Genomic DNA, 6,173 nt, shown 5'->3' with positions numbered 1-6,173 from the left:
TTCTAGGCCATAGTCTCTGTTTATATTACACTAGACCCTGTCTCTGTTTATATTACACTAGACCCTGTCTCTGTTTATATAACACTAGGCCCTGTCTCTGTTTACATTACACTAGGCCCTGTCTCTGTTTATATTACACTAGACCCTATCTCTGTTTATATAACACTAGGCCCTGTCTCTGTTTATATTACACTAGGCCCTGTCTCTGTTTATATTACACTAGACCCTGTCTCTGTTTATATTACACTAGGCCCTGTCTCTGTTTATATAACACTTGGCCCTGTCTCTGTTTATATTACACTAGGCCCTGTCTCTGTTTATATTACACTAGACCCTGTCTCTGTTTATATTACACTAGACCCTGTATCTGTTTATATAACACTAGGCCCTGTCTCTGTTTATATTACACTAGGCCCTGTCTCTGTTTATATTAGACTAGACCCTGTCTCTGTTTATATTACACTGTACCCTGTCTCTGTTTATATTACACTGGGGGCTGTCTCTGTTTATAGTACACTAGACACTGTCTCAGTTTATATTCCACTGACCCCTGTCTCTGTTTATTTTAATCTAGGCCCTCTCCATGTTTATATTAAACTAGGCCCTCTCGCTGTTTACATTTAACTAGGCCTTGTCTCTGTTTATATTACACTATCAGCTGTTCTGCTTATATTATATTAGACCCTGTCTCTGTTTATATTACACTGGACCCTGACGGCAGACACTCTGGCGCCGGTCAGCTCTTAAAGGGGGAGGGTGGACGTGTCTGGCTGCCATGCCCTGTGCACTGCAGCCCTGAAGCAAGGCCTGACCAATGCTGGTTCATCAGTTCTACGCCGTGGACCACGGGGAAGCCCGCTATTCTTCCAAATCCCATTGTACACTCTTGCTGCTTGTCCAGGGTCATGGGGAAGGAGATGTACTGACGTCTCCTTCTGAAAAGGGCATTGTTCACCTGTCGGATGCAGCAATGTACCGCGAACTGGGAGATGTTGGCAATGTCCCCAATAACAGATTGGAAGGAGACGGTGGCATAGAAGTTGAGAGCCACCGTCACCTTCACTGCCACCGACAGAGACGTCCTGCTCCTCAGCTGTGGCTGCAGATCTCTGCGAAGCAGGTGGCAGATCTCAGTGACCACCTCCCTTCTGAATCGCAGCCTCCGAACACACTGCTCCTCAGACATGTTCAGATATGAGAACTGCTGGCGGTATACCCTGGGTGAGTAAGGCCTCCTGTGCCGACACCTGTTGGCCCTTCTCCGTCTGGCCATGACTGGCACTCTCTCACGGCGTCTCTGATCCCTTTGAATGCAATGCAGAAAGCCAACGTTTCCACCCATTGTAGCCCCCATTACAGTATATGTGGCGACTCAAGGCTTTGGCACTGAAAGTGAAATCCAAGTGCAAAGCTCTGGCCTGAAGCCAGAAGTACCTGTGCGAGCGCTGAGTCAAAGCAGAAAGCTCTCTGCCTTTGTCTCTCACACAGAAGGACTGGCACAAAATGGCTGTCAATTATAATGCAGGAGGAGTCCCCTTTAAATAGCACCCCCTGCACCCCGCAGCGACAGGGAACCGTTCCCCTCTACCAGTCGCTGGGGGCGCCAGGTGCAAAGAAGGGCGGCGCCACTGAAGTTCCGGTTTGGGGCGCACAAAGGGCGTTGCATGATGAAATGACGTCAGGTTCTGCGCGCGCAGCTGAGCGTGCGCAAAGACTTTGCGCCGACGCTAAATCTCTAGTGAAGTTGGGGAGAGGCGCAGATCGCGCTGCGCCCGGCCGCTTGCCGCCTAGCGCCCAACATCTCCTCCTCCTAAGGCGCTACCGGCTGGCGGAAGCAACTGATTTTCTAGGCCCCTGTCTCTGTTTATATTAAACGACGCCCTGTCTCTGTTTGTATTACACTAGGCCCTGTCTCTGTTAATGTTACACTTGACCCTGTCTCTGTTTCTATTACACTAGACCCTTTCTCTGTTTATATTACACTAGACGCTGCTTCTGTTTATATTACACTAGACCCTGTCTCGGTTTTATTACACTAGACCCTTTCTCTGTTTATATTACACTAGACGCTGCTTCTGTTTATATTACACTAGACCCTGTCTCGGTTTTATTACACTAGACCCTGTCTCTGTTTATATTAAACTAGACCCTTTCTCTGTTTATATTACACTAGACCCTTTCTCTGTTTATATTACACGAGACCCAGTCTCTGTTTATATTACTCTAGACACTGTCTCAGTTTATATTACACTGGACCCTGTCTCTGTTTATATTAAACTAGGCCCTATCACTGTTTATATTACACTAGCCCTTGTCTCTGTTTATATTATACGAGATGCTGTCTCTGTTTATATTAAACTATGCCCTGTCTCTGTTTATATTACACTGGATCCTGTCTCTGTTTATATTAAACTAGGCCCTGACTCTGTTTAAATTAAACTAAGCCCTGTCTCTGTTTATATTACACTGGACCCTCTCTCTGTTTATATTAAACTAGGCCCTGACTCTGTTTAAATTAAACTAGGCCCTGTCTCTGTTTATATTACCCTAGACCCTGTCGCTGTTTATATTAAACTAGGCCCTGTCTCTGTATATATTAAACTAGGCCCTGTCTCTGTTTATATTAAACTAGGCCCTGTCTCTGTTTATGTTAAACTAGGCCCTTTCTCTGTTTATATTACACTGGACCCTGTCTCTGTTTGTATTGCACTAGACCCTGTCTCAGCTAATATTACACTAGACCCTGTCTCTGTTTTTATTACACTAGACCCTGTCTCTGTTTACATTACACTGGACCCTGTCTCTGTTTATATTAAACTAGACTCTGTCTCTGTTGATGTTACACTAGACTCCATCTCTGTTTATATTACACTGTACCCTGTCTCTGTTTATATTATTCTAGAGGCTGTCTCTGTTTATATTACACTAGACCCTGTCTCTATTTTTATTACACTAGAAGCTGTCTCTGTTTATATGACACTAGACCCTGTCTCTGTTTATAGTACACTAGGCCCTGTCTCTGTTTATATTACACTAGAACCTGCCTCTGTTTATATTACACTAGAACCTGTCTCTGATTACATTAAACTAGACTCTGTCTCTGTTTATGTTACACTATACTCTGTCTCTGTTTATGTTACACTAGACCCTGTCTCTGTTTATAGTACACTAGACGCTGCCTCTCTTTATATTACACTAGACCCTGTCTCTGTTTTTATTTCACTAGACCCTGTCTCTGTTTATATTACACTAGGCCCTGTCTCTGTTTATATTACACTAGAACCTGTCTCTGTTTACATTAAGCTAGACTTTGTCTCTGTTTATGTTACACTAGTCTCCGTCCCTGTTTATATTACACTGTACCCTGTCTCTGTTTATATTACACTAGAGGCTGTCTCTGTTTATATTACACCAGACCCTGTCACTGTTTATATTACACTATACCGTGTCTCAGTTTATATTGCACTGGACCCTGTCTCTGTTTATATTATGCTAGACCATGTCTCTGTTTATATTACACTGGGCCCTGTCTCTGTTTATATTAAACTAGGCCCTCTCCATGTTTATATTAATCTCGGCCCTCTCTCTGTTTATATTAAACTAGGCCCTGTCTCTGTTTGTATTACACGAGACCCTGTCTCTGTTTATATTACACTATAAGCTGTTCTGTTTATATTTCACTAGACCCTGTCTCTGTTTATATTACACTAGACCGTATCTCAGTTTATATTAAACTAGACCCTTTCTCTGTTTATATTACACTAGACCTTGCCGCTGTTTATATTACACTAGACCCTGTCTCTGTTTATATTACACTAGACCCTGTCTCAGTTTATATTACACTAGACCCTGTCACTGTTTATATTTAACTAGGCCCTGTCTCTGTTTATATTACACTAGACCTTCTCTCTGTTGGTATTACACTAGACCCTGTCTCTGTTTGTATTACTCTAGGCCCTGTCTCTGTTAATGTTACACTTGACCCTGTCTCTGTTTATACTACACTAGACCCTGTCTCTGTTTATATTACACTAGACCCTGTCTCTGCTTATATTACACTTGGCCCTGCCTTTGTTTATATTACACCAGACCCTGTCTCTGTTTGTATTACTCTAGACCCTGTCTCTGTTTATATTACACTAGACCCTTTCTCTGTTTATATTACACTAGACCCAGTCTCTGTTTATATTACCTAGACCCTGTGGCCTAGAAATTCGGTTGGTAGCGCCGGCGTTGAGCGCCTAAAGAGACCTAGAATTGGGGCGATACCCTATGTTGGGGCGGTCGCTATGAAGTTGGTGACAAGTCGCATATTGACTATACGTTTAACGCCTGCGCTAAGTGTTTGCACGCGCCCGCGAGTGCAAGCAGATCATGACGTCATTTCAGTGTGCAACGCCTTTTAGGAGCGCCTGAGCGCATATTGGGTGGCGCCCGGAGCCTTAACGCCTAGCGCTATTAGTGACAGTTCGAGGGAGTGCTAGCCGGCCCTTCTCGGATTAGGGGGGCGCTATTTAAAGGGGACAGCTCTTGTGCAGAAGCTTCAGCAACTTGGCCTGCACATTGCGATCGTTGCTGGAGAGATTTGGCGAGCTACTGTGGAGCAGAGTTTTGGGAATTTAGCATTACAGTTCTTGGGACCTTCAAACCTGTCCGGAGCAGATGGAGCACTACACCTAACAGCCTTTTGACCAACTGGCATCGGAATGGGAGCTGCTTTGGAGGGCGATGGCCTCATGTCCGAACACTGTGAAGGGGCAGAGAGACGGCGGGAGAGAGGGCCTGAATTGGGAGGTCGGCCTATCCGACGGTATGCTGCGAGGGTCTTTAGGCAGCAGGTGTCAAGCCTTGACATGTTGGAGGAGCAGTGTTTGGGAAGTCTCGGATTCTGGAGGGACATTGTTACTGATATGTGCCACCTGCTTGCTGAGGATCTGCAGCCGCGTGAACGGTGCAGAACCTCTCTGTCCGTGATGGCTAAACTGACTGATGGCCTCAATTTTTATGCCAACGGATCCTTTCAGTCATCCATTGGGGACATTGCGACTATCGCTCAGGTTGCAGTCCACTGTTGCATCCGGCAAGTGACAGATGCCCTTTACAGGCGAAGGCGTCAATTCATGACCTTCCCTCTGACCCTGCACAAGCAGGCGGAGCGCGTGCAGGGTATCGCTTCTATTGCGGACTTCCCCATGGTGCAGGGGGCGGCTAACAGCACACACGTAGCTTTGAGGGCACCATGCCAGCATCCTTAGGACTTCCGCAACCGCAAGGGGTTCCACTCACTCAACGTGCAGCTGGTCTGTGAGCACCGCCAAATCATCATGGCAGTCAACGCGCATTTCCCAGGGTGCAGCCACGATGTCTTTATCCTGCAGTTGACCTCAGTTTGTGACCTTTTTGATGGGCTGGCTCGAAGACGAGGCTGTCTTACTGGGGACAAGGGCTATCCTCTCTGCTCATGGCTGATGACAACACTCCGTGTGGCCGACACCCCAGCAGAAGAGCTGATCAACAGCGGCCATCAGGCGACCAGACACAGTGAACAGCACACTGTTGGTGCTCTCAAAAAGCGTTTCCGATATCTGGAACTTTCGGGGGGGTCCCTGCAGTACTCGCCGGAGCAAGTGGGTCACATCGTCGTCATCTGCTGCATGCTCCACAACTTGGCGATTCGACGCACCCAGCCAATTCCACCTGTCCCTCAACGACCAGCAGAGCAGGTGGAGGAGGAGGAGGATGAGGAGGAGGAGGAAGAGTAGGCAGAGGAGGAGGAGGAGGAGGAAGAGCAGGCGGAGGAGGAGGATGAGGAGCAGGAAGATGGAAAGGCTCCTGAAAGTGGAAGGGCCATACGTCAGAGGCTCATCAGGACTCATTTCGAGACCCCTCTGTCGGAATGATGAGAGTCTTAACTCCTGCGCACTTTGGATGTTTGACGGCCTCTGAATGCCAGCATTACTGAAAGTAGTCACGTGCACCATGCCACATTGAAACTTCTGTTTATTCTCACAAAAGCCTTTCATTACAGCAAAACAACATCATGTCAACAGAAACCATAACTAACAAAATAACTGTGAACTCTTCAGCAAAGCCGGAAAATCAACAAACCTTCTGCAAATATAACAACAGGTGAGGGTGTCCTTGAATTTGGACAAAGAAACATTTCAGCACCT

Source organism: Somniosus microcephalus, chromosome 4 (genome assembly GCF_052327205.1).
Source record: "Somniosus microcephalus isolate GS21.2 chromosome 4, FLI_Smic_1.0, whole genome shotgun sequence".
NCBI lineage: Eukaryota > Metazoa > Chordata > Chondrichthyes > Squaliformes > Somniosidae > Somniosus > Somniosus microcephalus.
The sequence above is the reverse complement of the archived record's forward strand: the minus strand, read 5'-3'. Positions refer to the sequence as shown.